The sequence below is a fragment of the Loxodonta africana genome, chromosome 21 (assembly GCF_030014295.1).
Source record: "Loxodonta africana isolate mLoxAfr1 chromosome 21, mLoxAfr1.hap2, whole genome shotgun sequence".
Lineage (NCBI taxonomy): Eukaryota > Metazoa > Chordata > Mammalia > Proboscidea > Elephantidae > Loxodonta > Loxodonta africana.
In genome coordinates, this window is record NC_087362.1 from 72,037,382 (window position 1) to 72,056,140 (window position 18,759).

Below are 18,759 nucleotides of genomic sequence, written 5' to 3' on the forward strand. Positions count from 1 at the left end.
TCTCTCTCAATTTTCCTCATACTTTAAATTTTTTATTTTGAAATAATTTTATACTTACAAAAGAGCATCAACAATAGTAGCAAGTGTCCCTATATACCTTTCACCAAGCTTCCCTAACATTAACATCTTATATAACCATAATACAACTATCGAAACTAAGAAAACCAAAGGGGAGGGGGGTCCTAGGAAGGTGGCAACATGAGCAGATCTAAAATCCTAACCGTCTCCACAGGAACACCAAGAAAATCAGGTGGAAGTCTGTACTCAGCACTGTGAGAGCTCAGAAAAGGTGGCAAAGGACTGCAGCAAAGAGTCACAAAATGAATCAAGATAATAGCTTCAGTTACTGTCTCCCACCCCAACACAGCAGATGGATGGCTACAGCAGAGCTGCAGCTGCACCCTCAGCCAGTGCACAGCTCTCCTATCCATTGGGAAGGGCGCTGATCTCCAGCTGTGAATAGGACATATCTTGCTAGCAGACTGTTTAGGGTGTATATTCTGAGCAGTCTGGAGGTGGCCTGAAAGACTGAAGCTTTGGTCTGGCTGGATTGAAGCCCTCCTAGAGGTAGGAGGGAGCAGTAACCAAGAACTGAGGCCTATGTTTGCCTGACTGTGGATTAGTCAGTGTGTGCTTTCTTATTGCACTTGGGAGCTGCTAAGGACTGAAGCCTCAGTCTGGCTGGACTCAGAGCCTTCACAGAGTGGCAGAAGAAGTGGAAGCCAAAGGTTGAAGCCTGAACCTCTTCTGAGGGTAGATTGATTAGTATGTGTTTTCTGACCTATCTGGGAGCTGCTGGAGGACTGACGGTTTAGTCTGACCTGAACCAGATATTTCACAGAGAGGGAGAAGGAGCAGTAAGCAAAGCCTGAAGACTGTGCTCACCTAAGAGTTTCTTGCAGAAAGTAGCATTGTCAAAATCACCACACATTCAGGAAAAATGAGAACAGTAATACCTAGTAAAATTCTAATGTCCCAGATTTAACAAAAAAATCACAAGGCACACAAAGAAACTGGAAACAATGGCCCATTCAAGTGAACAAAATTAAGGGACAGAATTTGTATGGCAGCCTGAATAAAGAAAAGATCAGAAGACTATAATGCAATATCAAGCAAGCTCAATGAACTAAAGAAAATACAGATGAAGAACTAAAATAAATTAGGAAAGCAATTCATGAACAAAATAAGAATGTAAATAAAGAGATAGACGCTATAAAAAAGAAACCAAACAGAAATACAGGAACTGACAGTTACAATATACGGGAGAAAAAAAAAAAAAAACTCATTGGGAGGGTTTAACAACAGATTTGAGATAGCAAAAGAAAGAATCTTAACTAGAGGATAAGTTAATCAAAATTACGAAGGCTGAAGAACAATAAAAGAGAAGGCTCAACTCTGCTGAGCTTAATGAAAATGTGGGACACAATGAAGCAAACTAAGAAAAAGAATATTTGAGGAAATAATGGCAAACAACTTTCCAAATCTGATGAAGGACATGAGTCTACAAACCCAAGAAGTTCAATGAGCTCCAAGTAGAATAAGCCCAAAGAGCCACACCGAGACACATTATAAGGAAGCTCACAAAAGCCAAAGATAAGGAGATAATATTGAAAGCAGCATGAGAAAAGCAAACTGTTACATACAAAGGATCCCCAATAAGCTTAAGTGCTGCTTTCTCATCAGAAATCTTGGAGTCCAGAAGGCACTAAAATGACATATTATCAAAAATGCTGAAAGAAAAGAACTGTCAACCAAGAATATTATATCCAGTAAAACTGTCCTTCAAGACTGGGTAAAAATTAAGATGTTCCCAAATAAGCAAAAACAGAGAGTTTGTAACCACAAGAACTGCCCTACAAAAAATGCTAAAAAGAATCTCTCAGATGGGAAAGAAAGGACCTAGACAATAACTTGAAGCTGTACATAGAAAAAAATGATCTCCATTAAATGTTATTTCATGGACAAGTATAAGAGCAAGTTTTAAGGTATTTTTTATTGTAATTCTAGTTGTTATGCTATTCATGTTTTATAATGAAAAATGCATAAAATAAGTATAAATTCATATTACAGGGCATATGATATATGAAGATGTGAAAGGTGATCACAACAACATAAACGGGGGGCAGTGGGAGAAGGAGAATGGTATAGGAATAAAGTTTTTATATGTTACAGAAATTAAGTTGGCATTAATTTAAACCAGGTAATTACCGTGAATGTAAATGAATCAAATGCTCCAATCAAAAGACAAAGAGTGGCAGAATGGATTTTAAAAAATGATCCAACTATATGCTATCTACAAAAGAAACATCTTAGTCCCAAAGATAAAAATAAGTTGAAAGTAAAAGAATGGAAAAAAAAAAAAAAAAACTCCATGTAAACACTAATCAAAGGAGAGCTGGGGTGCTAATTTTAATATCAGACAAAACAGACTTTAAGTTAAGATTTGTTATAAGAGAAGGACATTATATAATGATAAAATGGTCAATTCATCAAGAAGATATAACGATTATACGTGTGTGTGTGTACACACACATATACATCAGAGCTTCCAAATATATAAAGGAGACGTTGACAAAATTGAAGAGAGAAATAGACAGCTCTATAATAATAATAGATGGAGACTACAACATACTACTTTCAATAATGGACAGCACCTCTAGAAAGTAGATGAATAAGGAAACAGAGGACATGAATGCTATAAACCAACTAGACCTAATAGAAGTATATAGAACATTCCACCCAACAACAGCATAATATTCATTCTTCTCCAGTGCACATGGATCAGCCTCCAGGATAGACCATATGTTAGGTCACAAAGCAAGTCTTAACAAATTTAAAAAGACTGAAATCATACAAAGTATATTCTCTAACCACAATGGAGTAAAATTAGAAATCAGCAATAGAAGGAAAACTGGAAAATGGAAATTAAATAACACACTATTAAACAACTAATAGGCCAAGGAAGAAATCAAGAGAGAAGTTAGAAAATACTTCAAGTTGAATGAAAATGAAAACACAACATATCGAAACTTATGGGACTCAGTGAGGGCCAAGTTCAGAGAGAAATTTATAGCGGTAAATGCCTGCAGTAAAAAAGATCTCAAATGAATAATCTAACTATCCTACTTAAGAAACTAGAAAAATAATAGCAAATCAAGGCCAAAGCGATGAGAAAGAAGGAAATAACAAAGATCAGAGCAAAGATAAATGAAATGGAGAGTAGAAAAATAGAGAATCAATGAAAGCAGAAGTTGATTTTTTTTTAAATCAATAAAATCAACAAACCTTTTGCTAGATGGACACAGAAAAAGAAAGAGAACATGCAAATACTTAAAATCAGAAACGAAATTGAGAAAATTACACTGACCCTACAAAAACAAAAAGTATCATAAAAGAATATTGTGAATAATTGTACACCAACAAATTGGATAACCCCTATGCAACGGACAAATTCTAAAACACCTAAACTTCCTACATTGATTCAAGAAGAAATGGAAGATCTCAACAAACCCATAACAAGTGAAAATAGTGAATAAATAATCAAAAACCTCCCAACAAAAAAAAAAGCTCTGGACCAGAAGACTTCACTGAGGAATTCTACCAAACATTTTTGGAAGTGACATCAATCCTGCTTAAACTTTTCCAAAATACAAAAGAAGAGGATATAGTTCCTAACTCATTTTTTGAGGTTAGCATTATCCTGATATCAAAAACAAACAAAAACACTACAAGAAAATAAAACTATAGACTAATATCTCTTATGAATAGAGATAATAAAAATCCTCAACCAAATACTAGCAAACTGAATCCAAAAACATATTTAAAAGATTACACACAATGATTACGTGGGGTTTATCCCAGGAATTCAAGGATGGTTCAACATTAGAAAATCAATGTAATACATCATATTAATTAAACAAAAGGAAAAAACTACATGATCATCTCAATTGATGCAGAGAAAACATTTGACAAAATCCAACATCCTCTTGTGAATAAAAACACTCAACAAGCTAGGACTAGAGGGAAAATTCCACAATACGATCAAAGTATTTATGAAAAACCCACAGGTAACATCAGACTCAATGGTGAAAGACTAAGTGCGTTCCTCTTAAGATAAGGAAAACACAGATGCCGGATCTCATCATTGCTATTCAGCATTGTACTAGAAATCCTAGCCAGAACAATTAGACAAGCAAAGACAATAAAAGATATTCAAATCAGGGAGAAAAAAGCAAGTCTGCATTTTTGCAGATGAGATGATCCCATGTATAGGAGACCCCAAAGAATCCACAAGAAGCTACTAGAGCTAATAAATAAATTTAACAAAGTGACAGGGTAGAAGGTCAACACACAAAAATCAGTCAGTTTCCGAGACATTATTTCACTTCCACTAGGATGACTGAGATTAAAAAAAAAAAAAAAAAAAGCAGAAAATAACAAGTGTTGGTGAAGATGTGAGGAAATTGAAACCCTCATCCACTGCTGGTGGGAATGCTAAATGGTAAGGCATTGTAGAAAACAGGTGGTAAAAATAGGACTACCATATGACCCAGCAATTCCAATCCTTAGGTACATGCCCCAAAGAGTTGAAAGTAGAGACTCAGAGACTTGTACACCAATGCTCACTGTGGCACTATGCATAATAGCCAAAAGGTGGAAACAACATAAATGCCCATGAATGGATAAACAAAATGTGGTACATACATACAATGGAATTCTACTCAGCCAGTAGGAGAAACAAAGTATTGATACACGTTAAAATATGGATGGAGCTTGAAGACATTATGCTGAGTGAAATAAGTCAGTCACTTAAGGGCAAATATTTTATGACCTCACTTATATGAAAAGACAGGAAAAGGCAAATATATAGAGACCAAAGTTTATCCGTAAGGAATGGGAGCGGCGGGGGGGGGCGGGGGGGGAAGAGCAGTTAACGGTGATAGAAAAATTGCATTGATCAAGGGTAGGGTTGCATAATCAATTGTTGTAATTGCTGTCAATATATTGTACACCTACAAAAAGTTGAACTGGCAAAAGTTGTGTGATCCCACCCAGCAAAAGTTGTGTGATAGATAAAAAAAAAAAAAAAAAAAAGAAACGGTAGCTGTTGAGACTGCTTACGTACAACCAAAAACCTCATGAGAATCAGTTCCTTGGTTTGGAGGTTTAGGGTCATGGTTTCATGGAATATCCCAGTCAATCAGCCTAATAATGTGCTTAGTGCTTCTGTTCTACCTCTTAGTTCATTGCATAGTACGGAGGTCTTAAAAGCTTGCAAGCAGCCATGCAAGGCACAACAATTGTCTGTATGTGCCTGGAGCAACAGAAGAGTCAGAAATAAAGTTGCCTCTGTGAACAACTGCCTCCTTTGCCATGAGACCAGAAGAACTGAATGGTGCCTGGCTATCATTATGGAAGGATCCTCATCAAAAGAAGGAAAATACAGAACAGAATTTAAAATTTTCATGGACTCCAGACTTTCTACAGCCAAGTGGGATGAATAAATCCCTGAAACTATTGCCTTGAAGTAATCTTCAAAAAAATTTTAACCAAAAATATTCCCTGAAGAAGACCATGAAGTCTTCTTAAAACCAAACAACTGTTTAGCTTAACTAGTAAAAAATATCTGCCTTGAGCATTATGGTCTTTTAAGAACTAACCTTGGTGGTGTAGTGGTTAAGAGCTACGGCTGCCAAACAAAAGGTCAGCAGTTTGAATCCACCAGGCGTTCCTTGGAAACTCTATGTGGCAGCTCTATTCTGTTCTATAAGGTGGCTGCAAGCCAAAATCGACTTGACGGCAACTTTTTTTGGCGGGGGGGGAGGTTATATGAGATCAAACTGACAACAACAGCTCAAAAGATTAGATAGGAACCTTAGGGGGCAGTGAGTTTATGTCAGTGGGAGGGAAACAACTCAGAGAATGGTTGCACAACTCAAAGAACATAATCAATGTCACTGAATCGTGCTTATAGAAACTGTTGACTTGTGTATGTTTTTCTGTGTATATTCTCACCAACAATAACAAAACAAAAACAAAAACAAAATGTCAGGTTTCTATATATCAGCAATGAACACTATGAGAAGGAAATTAAGGAAACAGTTCCATTTACCATAGCATCTAAAAGAATAAAATATCTAGGAAAAATTTAGCCAGGGAAGTGAAAGACTGGGGCACTTAAAACTATAAAACATTACTGAAGGAAATTAAAGAAAACTTAAATAAAGTCAAAATTGACTCAGTGGCAAATAACAATAAATGAATATAAGGGCATTCTGTGTTCATGAATTGAAAGACTTAATATTGTTAAAATGTCAGTACTACCCAAAGCATCCATAGATTCAGTGCAATCCCCATCAAACCTAAATGTGAAAACTAAAACCATAAAACTCTTAGAAGAAAATATAGAGGAGTGGCTGTGGGACCTATATTTAACGATGGATTATCAGATGTAACAACAGAAACATAAGCAGCAAAAGACAGACTAGACAAAGGGAACCTCATAAAGATTAAGTACTTTTGTTCATCACAGGACATTATCAAAAAGATGAAAAGGCAACCTAGAGATGGGAGAATATTTTCAGGAATCCTATATCCAATAAGGGTCTGATATCCAAAATATATATTAAAAAAAAACACTACAATTTAGCCACAGAAAGAAAAATAACCCAATAAAAAAAATGGGCGGGGGGGGAGAAGGGGGAGGGCAAAGGACTTGAATAGACATTTTAACAAAGATGTTTTTAAACAGCCAGAGAACACATGAAAAGGTGCTCAATGAAGGGAAATGCAAATTAAAACCACAAGGAGATACCACTTAACACCCACTATGATTCATATGATAAAAAAAAAATACTAATAAAATAATAGGTGTTGGCAAGATTGGGGTGAAACTGGAGCCCTCATCCAGTCCATTCTGACTCGTAGCAACCGTATGTACAACAAAATCAAACACTGCCTGGTCATCTGCCATCCTCACAATTGTTGTTATGCTTGAACCCATTGTTGCAGCCACTGTGTCAATCCATCTTGCTGAAAATCTTCCTCTTTTTATCTGAGTGTCTACCAACCATGATGTCCTTCTCCAGGGACTGGTCACTCCTGATAACATGTCCAAACTATGTAAAATGAACAAAATCTCACCATTCTTGCTTCTAAGGAGCATTCTGGCTGTACTTCTTCCTAGACAGGTTTGTTTGTTCTTTTGGCGGTCCATGGTGTATTCAATATTCTTCACCAGCATCATAATTCAAGGGCATCAATTCTTCAGTCTTCCTTATTCATTGTCCAGCTTTCACATGCATATGAGGTGATTGAAAACACCATGGCTTGGGTCAGGCACACCTTAGTCCTCAAAGTGACATCCTAGCTTTTCAATACCTTAAAGAGGTCTTACGCAGTACAATAAATCATGTGATTTCTTGACTGCTACTTCAATGGGTTTTGATCGTGGATCCAAGTAAAATGAAATCCGTGGCAATTTCACTATTTTGTCTGTTTATCATCATGTTGTTTATTGATCCATTTAAGAGGATTTTTGTTTTCTTTATGTTGAGGTGTAATTCATACTGAAGGCCGTAGCCTCTGATTTTCACCAGTAAGTGCTTCAAGTTTTCTTCATTTTCAGAGAGAAAGGTTGTATCATCTGCATAACACAGATTGTTAATAAGACTTCCTCCAATCCTGATGTCCCACGGATATGTATTTTATTGGGTTATAACCCAATGTGATTACTATGTATTTTGTCATTCAAATTGTTCCAACTTTGGCCATTGGGAGCTCATTCAGACTGGCTCCTTTGTTCTTTCAACATGCCCCTATACTTTCTAAGCATTTATTATTTTCTGAAACCATGAGGTGATTTAGGCTCATCTTGTATTGTCTCTGCCCTTGTCCTGGAATCAATAACTTCTTAAAGAGGCCCTGGTTCCTTGCACTGAAGAATGGTACTTAGAAACCAAGTTCAAGGCACTAGGTGTGCTCATTGTTACTGGGATGTTATTGTTTCTAGGTCATCTTAGCAAACAGAGCTTAGAAATATATGTGGCTATTTCCCCATGCATATACACATTTATATTTATACTTACACATTTATATTTATACTTATCTCTGTATCCCTCTGCCTGCCTGTATATTTTTAAAAACACATGAATTCATAACAATTACTCTGATTTTAATCCATCACCACCAGGTTCTTTCTAGCCTTCCACCTTTCCTTATTGAAAACTTCGTTCTTCAACAGTGAGAAATGTGGCTGTCATTATCTAACATATGTTTACTTATTTGCTCAGTTCTTGCATTCACGGAAGGTAGTTTCAGAATTGCCAAACAACTCCTCCATAAGACATAAATTTACTAACTAGAGTATAGCATTTGGATACAATTCTTTTTGCCTTTATCCTTATATTATCCAATTAAAATATTTAATATTTCCCAAAGTGATACAGATCACTTTTTTCTTCCCCACCCCTTATGTGTACTTATGTCAGTCATTTGTAATATAGTTAGGCTTATTTCTTAAAGTTTGTATTCTATTTTTCTTTTCCTCAGTATCCTGTGCTTTTGTTTTGTTTTATTTACACCCTAGAAATAAAATTCTGTGAGTTGTGACAAATAATTAGTCATGATATACCCTATCACTCAAATGGTTCCCTCCTCCAACTCCTACTCCTGAGAACTACAGATTTGTTTTCCATCACTATTGTTTAGTTTTTTTAAAAAATGCCATATAAATGGCATCATACACTATCTTAGTCATCTAGTGCTGCTATAACAGAAATACCACAAGTGGATGGCTTTAAAAAAAGTGAAATTTATTCTCTCACAACCTAGTAGGCTAGAAGTCCAAATTCAGGGCATCAGCTCCAGGGGAAGGCTTTTTCTCTCTGTCTGCTCTGACGAAGGTTGTTGTCATCAATCTTCCCTTGGTCTGGGAGCATCTCATCACAGGAACCTCAGCCCCAAAGGACACACTCTGCTTCTGGAGCTGCTTTCTTGGTGGTATGAGGTTCTCAAGTCTCTCTGCTCATTTATCTCTATTATATCTCAAAAGAGATTGGCTTAAGACACTGTCTAATCTTGTAAACCTCATCAATATAACTGCCACTAAACCATCTTATGACATCATAGTGATAGGATTTACAAAGCATAGTGAAATCACATCAAGTGATAAAATGATAGACAATTGCACAATCACACAAGGGAATCATGACCTAGCAAAGCTAATGGATATTTTGGGGTGACACAATTCAATCCATGACACAGTATGAAATCATTTGAGTCTAACTTCTCTCACTTAGCGAAATACATTTAGGAGTCGACTATGTTTTTATGTATACCAACAGTTTGTTCCTTTTTATTGCTGAGTTGTATTCCAACACATGGAAGTACCACAGTTTGTTTACCTATTCACTAGTTGAAGAGCATCTGTGTTGTTTCTGGTTTGGGGCAATTATGAATAAAACTGCTCTAAAGTTTTTGTAAGATTTCTAAAATCTGACAGATGCGTGGGGGGAAACAAATTTTACCAAAAAGAATTGGTCAATGTTCAACCATTTCAGGAGGTAACATGATCAAAACCGATGGTACTGAAGGAAGAAGCCCAAGCTGCACTGAAAGCATTGGCAAAAAACAAGGCTCTGGGAATTGATGAAGCACCAATTGAGATGTTGCAACAAATGGGTGCAGAGCTGAAAGTGCTCGCTCATCTATGGCAAGAAATTTGAAAGACAACTACCTGGCCAACCAACTGGAAAAGATCCATATTTATGCCTGTTCCCAAGAAAGATGATTCAACCGAATGCAGAAATTATCAAACAATATCATTAATATCACATGCAAGCAAAATTTTGCTGAAGATTATTCAAAAGTGGCTGCAGCATAACAACAGGGAACTGCCAGAAATTCAAGCCAGATTTAGAAGAGGACGTGAAACCAGGGATATCATTGCTGATGTCAGATGAAACCTGGCTAAAAGCGAAGAACACTAGAAAAATGTTTATCTGTGTTTTATTGACTACCCTTCCTAAGGCATTTGACTCTGTGGATCATAACAAATTATGGATAACATTGCAGAGAATGGGAATTCTGGAACACTTAATTGTGCTAATGAGGAATCTGTACACGGATCAAGAGGCAGTTTTTCTGACAGAACAAGGGGATACTGAGTGGTTTGAAGTCAGGAAAGGTATGCATCAGCGTTGTATCCTTTCACCACACCTAGTCAATCTGTATGATGAGCAAATGATACAAGAAGCTGGACTATATGAAGAAGAACGGGGCATCAGGATTGGAGGAAGACTCATTAACAACCTGGGTTATGCAGATGATACAACCTTTCTTGCTGAAAGTGAAGAGAACTTGAAGTACTTACTGACAAAGATCAAAGACCACAGCCTTCAGTACGGATTATACCTCAACATAAAGAAAACAAAAATCCTCACAACTAAACTGATAAATAACATCATGATAAATGGAGAAAAGATTGAAGTTGTCAAGAATTTCATTTTACTTGAATCTACAATCAACACCCATGAAAGCAGTAGTCAAGAAATCAAAAGATGCATTGCATTGGGTAAATCTGCTGCAAAAGACCTCTTCAAAGTGTTAAAAGGCAAAGGTGCCACCTTAAGAACTAAGATGTGCCCAGACCCAAGCCGTGGTGTTTTCAATCACCTCACATGCATGGGAAAGCTGGACAATGAATAGGGAAGACTGAAGAAGAATCGACCCCTTTGAATTGTGGTGTTGGCGAAGAATGTTGAATATGCTATGGAGTGCTAAAAGAACAAATTTGTCTTGGAAGAAGCACAACCAGAATGCTCATTAGAAACAAGAATGGTGAGATTATGTCTCACATACTTTGGTCTTGTTATGAGGAAGGATCAGTCCCTGGAGAAGAACATCATGCTTGGTGAAGTAGAGGGTCACCGAAAAAGAAGAAGACCCTCAACGAGATGGATTGACACAGTGGATGCAAAAATGGGCTCAAGAATAGCAATAATTGTGAGAATGGTGCAGGACTAGGCAGCATTTACTTCTATTGTGCATAGGGTGGCTATGAGTTGGAACCAACTCAATGGCACCTGACAACAACAAGAACAACAAAATTTGTGTACAGGTTTTGTCATGAACATAAGCTTTTATTTACCTAGAAATAGCATTGTTGGGTATATTTAACTTTGTAAGAAATTTCCAAACACTTTTCCACAACAGTTGTAACATTTGGCTTTTCCATGAGCAATGTATTAAGAGTTCCAGTTACTCTGTATCCTTTCTAGTGCTTACTATTGTCAGAATGCTGTATTTTCGCCATTCTAATAGGAGTGTAGTGATATCTCATTATAATTATATCTCATTATAATTTTAGTCTTAATTTTCCCAATGAAGCATCAAAAGAAGATGAAAGGAATATGCAGAGTCACTGTGCCAAAAAGAATTGGTCAATGTTCAACCATTTCAGGAAGTAGAATATGATCAGAACCGATGGTATGGAGGGAAGAAGTCCAAGCTGCACTGAAGACATTGACAAAAAACAAGGCTCCAGGAATTGACGGAATACCAGTTAAGACGTTTCAACAAACAAATGCAACACCGAAGTTGTTCATTCACCCAAGGCAAGAAATTTGGCAGACAGCTACCTGACCAACTGACTGGAAGAGATACATATTTGTGCCCATTCCAAAGAAAGGTGGTTCAACAGAATGCAGAAATTATCAAACAATATAATTAATATTACAAGCAAGTAAAATTTTGCTGAAGATCACTCAAAAGCAGTTGCAGCCGTGCATTGACAGGGAATTGACAGGAATTCAAGCTGGATTCAGAAGAGGACATGGAACAAAGGGTATCATTGCTAATATCAGATGGATCTTGGCTGAAAGCAGAGAATACCAGAAAGATGTTTACCTGTGTTTTATTAACTATGCGAAGGCATTTGACTGCTGGCTTTGGATAACATTGTGAAGAATGGGAATTCTAGAACACTTAACCGTGCCCATGCAGAACCTGTACATAAACCAAGAGGCAGTTGTTCAACAGAACAAGGGAATACTGCATGATTTAAAATCAAGGAAGATGTGCATCAGGGTTGTATTCTTTCACCATACTTATTCAATCTGTAGGGTGAACAAATAATTTGAGAAGCTGGAGTATATGAAGAAGAATGGAGCATCAGGATTGAAGGAAGAATTCGGCTTCAGGATTGGAGGAAGACTCCTTAACAACCTGCAATTTGCTGATGACACAATCTTGTTTGCTGAAAGTGGAGGGGACTTGAAGCACTTACTGAAGAAGGTCAAAGACTACGGCCTTCTGTATGGATTACACCTCAACAAAAAGAAAACAAAAATCCTCACTAATGAACAATAAGCAACATCACAAAAAAATTGTAGAAAAGGTTGAAGTTGTCAAGGATTTTCTTTTACTTGGATCTATAATCAACGTCTTTGGAAGTAGCAGTCAAGAAACCAAATGACATATTGCATTGGGTAAATCTGCTGCAAAAGTCTTTTTTAAAGGGTTGAAAAGCAAAGATGCTATTTTGAGGACTAAGATGTGCCTGACCCAAGCTATGGTATTTTCAACAGCCTCATATGCATGTGAAAGCTGGACAATGAATAAGAAAGACCGAAGAATAACTGATGGCCTTTGAATTATGGTGTTGGCAAAGAATACTGAATATACCATGGACTGGCAGAAGAATGAACAAATCTGTCTTGGAAGAAGTGCGGCCAGAATACTCCTTAGAAGTTAGGATGGCAAGACTTCACCTCATGTACTTTGGACACGTTATCAGGTGGGCCAGTCGCTGGAGGAGGACATCATGCTTCATAAAGTGGAGGGGCAGCGAAACAGAAAAAGACCCTCAATGAGATGGATGGACACAGTGGCTGCAACAATGGGCTCAAATATAGCAGCAATTGTGAGAATGGTGCAGGACTGGGCGGTGTTCCATTCTGCTGTACATAGGGTCACTACCAGTTGGAACTGACTCAAAGGCAACTAACAGCAACAACAATAATGAATAATGCTGCTGAATCTTTTCATACATGCATTTGCCATCTGTATATCTTTTTTGGTGAATTATCTATTTAGATTTTTGTTCATTTTTAAAGTAATTTTTGTCTTAGTTGAATTTTGAAATTTCTTTATATATGCTAAATACAAGTCCTTTGCCACAAATTCACTTGCAAATATTTTATCCGGGTCTGTGTCCTGTTTTTCCATTCTTTTACCAGTATTTCCTTAGAGCAACAGTTTTTAATTTTGAAAAGTACTAATTTATATTTTATTTCTTGTGTGGATCATGCCTTTGGTGTCATTGTAACCTCATGGTGATGGATTAGAATCTGAGGTATTGGTATGAATTCATGTGTTTTATTAAAATATATAAACAGATGGATACAGACATAAATGCAAATATGTGTGTATGCATGCGAAAATATCCACATATGTTTCTAAGCTCTGTTTGTTGAGACTATCTAGAAGCAATAACATCCCAATAACAATGAGCACACCTAGTGCCTTGAACTTAGTTTCTAAGTACCATTCATCAATATTTGGAACCAGAGCTTCTTTTAGAAGTTATTGATTCCTGGACAGGGGCAGGAACAATACAAGATAAGTCTAAAGCATCTAGTGGTTTCAGAAAATAATAAATTCCTTCAAAAGTATAGGGGCATGTTGAAAGGACAAAGAAGCCAATCTAGCCAAAGTTGGAACAATTTGAACAAAATAGCGATAGCATTGGGTTGTAACCCAAGATCTAACTGAAGGTCACAAAGATATTATATCCTTTCTTATAGAAGTTTATAGTGTCACATTTATATTCAGGTCTATAGCCATTTTGGTTTTTTACTTATTTTTTGTATAAAATGTAAGGTATGAGTACAAGTTTCATTTCTTTGCATAGGCTAATTCAATTTTTTGAGAAAAATTTCTTGAAAAGATTATCCTTTCTCCATTGAATTTTTTTTTGTACTTTCCACAAAAATTACTTGTATGGGTCTATTTATGGGATCTATTCTATTTTTTTTTAATTCTATTCTATTGATCCATGTGTCTGTTCTTTCACTATTAGTATGTTGTCTTCGCTACTGTAGATTTACGTAAATCTTGAAACTTGATAGTCAGTTCTCCAATTTTGTTTTTGTTTTTTTTCAAAAATTGTTTTGGTTCTTCTAGTTTCTTTGTCTTTTAGTATATATTCTAATATCAGTTTGTCAATACCTACAAAATAATCCTGCTGGAATTTTGAATACGATTAGAGTTAATCTCTAGGTTAATTGGGAGAATATTAACATCTTAACAATTTTGAATCTTACAATCCATGATCATGTATTTTTCTCAATTTATTTAGGTCTTTGATTTTCTTCATGAGTGCTTTATAGTTTTCAGCCACATATCCTGTTTAGATTTTGTTATATTTACATCTAAGTATGTAATTGCTTGTAGTGGTTAAGTCCTACAGCTGTTAACCAAAAGGTCGGCAGTTCAAATCCACCAGGCGCTCCTTGGAAACTCTATGGGCAGTTCTACTCTGTCCTATAGGGTCTCTACGAGTTTGGTTTTTTTGGTTTATGTAATTGTTTTGGTACTATGATAAATGTTCTTCTTTGTAAATTTTGAGTTCCAATTCTATATCACTAGTATATAGAAATACATTTGGTTTTTAACTACCGACCTTGTATCGTGCAACTTTTCTAAATTCACTTATTAGTTTTAGGAGCTTTTTTTGTATGTTTCTGCATAGACAGTCATTCTATATACAAACAAAGAGAGGTTTGTTGTTGTCATTTGTTTTTTTCCTTCTGCTACAACCTGTACGCTTTTTATTTCTTTTCCTTACCTTATTACTGACTAGGACTTCCATTAAAATGTTGAGTAAAAGTGGAGAGGAATGACATCCTATTCTTATTCTTGTTCTTAAGGAGAAATTGTTCAATTTTTCTTCATTACGTTTGAAGTTAAATGTAAGGCTTTTGTAGGTGCCCTTTATGAGGTTAAGAAAATACCCATGGCATGACAGAGTGAGGGGCCCCACAGAATCACTCCCCAAGAAAACTGGTCAAAGTTACTTTTTAAAGCGATTATTTAAAGTCCCTGGAAGTGGTCCCAAGGGCATACAGCAAATGAAGGAAATTTATGCAAGAAAATTTACTAATACTCAGTAAGAAGAGTAAGAGTCTATGGTATTTAAACAAAGACGACTACTTCTTTATTTTTTCTCCCAACTCAGTGAGGCAAACACTCCACTCCAGACTGGTACAGCCAAGAACACAGGACTCCCTCTCCCCTAAGAAACAAGTCAGAGGGTTATCTTCCTGGAAGGTACAGAACATCAGTGTTTCTCATCCTGCCGCAGCTATCTGTTGCTGAGTGTAAATTTCAGGTTAGTGTGGCTGAGAGGTAGGGACTCTTTGCTTCTTTATAGCCCCTACTCATGGGACTGAAGCTCTACATCGGGTGCAGCGTGCCAGGAATACTGGGGTCCAGATTGCCCTTGCACTGGAACATTTTTAGCTCATAAATCGGAGGTTTGAAGCTGGTAACGACAAGCCAAGAATACCCAAAGCTACTTGTTCCCCTCTGCTGAGTGCTCAGTTCCAGAAGTAGGGGTGTCGTTCAGAGAGAAGTGTACCATTGTTTTCACTGTCCACTCCAGAGCTGTGGCTCAAAGATTTTGAGCAGGCCTTAAAACAGAGTTTCATTTGCAACTGACTTAATCTGCAACATGGTGTGAATAAGTCCAAATGCTCTAAAAAACAGTGGTTTGCCAGAAAGAACTATGGAAACAGACAGCTGAGAGGAGCTTCCCTGGGGTCAGAAAAAGTGTCAAACACTGACCTCAAGAATTACCCCTTTAAAGGAGCCTGAACTTGATGGAATTAGTCTGAGGAGTAATTTATGCTCCAGAGTATTATTGAGAATAGAGTGACCAGCCAGCAATAAGTGAAGTTTAATAACTGGATGCGGTCAGGGAAAGAAGCAGTCAACAATAACCCTGCCAAAATTACTGTCTTCCCTGGGTGACTGTGGGCATACCCAAGACTATGGCCCCTAAGGAAAACATCAAAGGCTTCACAATGTAGGAGGGGGAATATACGTCACTAAAATAATCTAATTAGTCACTAAAAGAAAAACAAAGACAAAAAAAAAAAAAAAAACAGTAATAAGTTCTGGTGAGGAGTTGGACAAATACCCAGAAATGCTACAATAGATTATCTAAAATGTTCAGCTTCTGACAAAAAATTACGAGACACACAAAGAAGCAGAAAAACATAACCCATGCACTAGAGAAAAAGCAAGCAACAAAAACTGCCTGTGAGAGCAAACAGATGTTTAATTTAATAAAGACCTCAAAGTAATCATTATAAATACATTTTTGAAAAACTAAAGGAAACCATGATTAAAGAAGTAATGAAAGTTATGATAACAATGTTAAGTCAAACAGATAACATCAAAAAAGATAGAATTATTTTCAAAAAAGATTCAAACAGAAATCTGAAATTGAAAATTACAATTATTGAAATAAAAAATTTATTACAGTAATAATAATCAACAGTAGATTTGAACTGGCAGAAGAAAGAATTAACAAACTTGAAGATAGATCAATAAAGACTATGCAACCCAAAGAACAGAGAGAAAAGTGAACAGAGACTCAGAGAAACATGGAGTTCCATTAAGCACGCCAATTTATGTGTAATGGGGGTATTGGAAGGTAGAAGGGAAAGAAAAAGGAGCAGACAAAATATTTAAAGAGTAATGGCTGAAAACTTCCTAGATTTATTAAAAATTAATCTACACATCAAGAAATCTCAATAAATTCCAAGAAGGATAAACTCAAAGATATCCATAGACACACCATAGTAAAAAGGCTGAAAGCCATACATGTGTGGAATGTCTTGAAAACAGCAACAGAAAATGACAAGGACACCCCATTAGGATTAACAGCTAACTTCTCAACAGAAACAATGGGGGCAACAAGGCAGTGCAATAACATATTCAAAGTACTCAAAAATACTGTCACCCAAGAATCCTGTATCCACCAAAGCTATTTTTCAAAAATGAAGGCAAAATAAAGATGTTCCCAGATAAACAAAAATTGAGAGAATTTGCTGCTAGCAAACCCACCTTACAACAAAATCTAACAGAAATTCTTTAGGCTGAAATCAAGTGATCCCAGACAATAATTTGTACTCACATTAAAAAAACAAAGAGCACTGGTAAGGTAATTATAAAAGACAGTATACATTTTTTTTTTTAAATCTTTTCTTCTCTTAACTGGTTTTAAAAAACAATTGTATAAAATAATATGTATAGTATGTGGTATTGGGCCTATAACAAAGAGAAATGTATTTTCACAAAGGAGGTAGGTGGGAGCAAAGCTGTATGGGGCTAAGGAAATGACTACAGATGGTAACTTTAAACCACGGGAGCAAATAAAGAAAACAAGAAATGATAAATAAGAAGGCTAATACAGCAAAAACTGTAAATATATACTTGCTTTCCTCTCTTCTTTCAGCTACTTTTATATATATAAACACACACATACATAGACATTGTTGTGTTAGCTGCCATTGAGTCGATTCTGACTCATAGCGATCCTATGTACAACAGAACAAAATGCTGCCTGGTCCTGTGCCGTCCTCACAATCATTAGTATGCTTGAGCCCATTGTTGCAGCCACTGTGTCGATCCATCTTTTTGAGGGCTTTCCTTGCTTTCACTGACCCTCTGCTTTACCAAGCATTAAACTGGTCCCTCCTGATAACAGGTCCAAAGCAATTATTCTAACAATGTATTTGGGGTTTTTAACATTTATAGATGTAATATGTATAACTAATATCACAAAAGGGGGGGGAAGAAAATAGAACTATGAACAGCCTTTCCACATCTCATTGTAATTAAGTTAGTATAAATTTGAAGCCTACTCTGATAAATTAAGATGTATATGGTAAACCCCAGAACAACCTATAAGGAAATAACTCAAGAAATACAGTAAAAACAAAACTATTAAAGAAACTGAAATTGTACATTAGAAAATATTCAAACAAAAAATTTGAAAGAAAGTGATAAAGAAGGAATAAAAAACCAAATCAAACCCAAGGAACAAAAAAGTCCTGAGACATACAGATACAGAAAACAAAGTGTAACATGTCAGCATAAATCAACTGTATCAATAATAGCTTTAAACGTGCATGGATTAAATAATCCAATCAAAATAAAGAAATTTGAGTACTGCATTAAAAAATAAAAAGTGGAGATCCAAGTGTATGTGTCTATAGGGGACACATTTTAGATCTGAAGATACAAATACATTAAAAATAAAAGTATTGGAAAAGATATATCACACAAATAGAAACCAGAATAAAGCAGAAGTCGCTGTCCTAATATCAGAAAAAAAGTGGATTTTAAAACAAAAAAATAGTTACTAGAGATAAGAGGGACATTTTATGATAAAAGGGTTAATCCATCAGGAGGATTTAGCAAGTATAAACATATATGCATTTAATAACAAAACACCAAAATATAGGAAGCAAAACTGACAGTAGGTAATAGTTCAATACCTACTTTCAACAATGGATAGAATAACTAAACAGAAGATCAACAAGGAAATAGAAGACTTGAACAACACTACAAACCAACCAAACCTAACAGACATCTACAAAAACTCCACCAAACAACAGTAGAATGTACAGTCTGCTCAAGTGCACGTAGTATACATGCAGGATAAACGATATGCTAGACCATGAAATA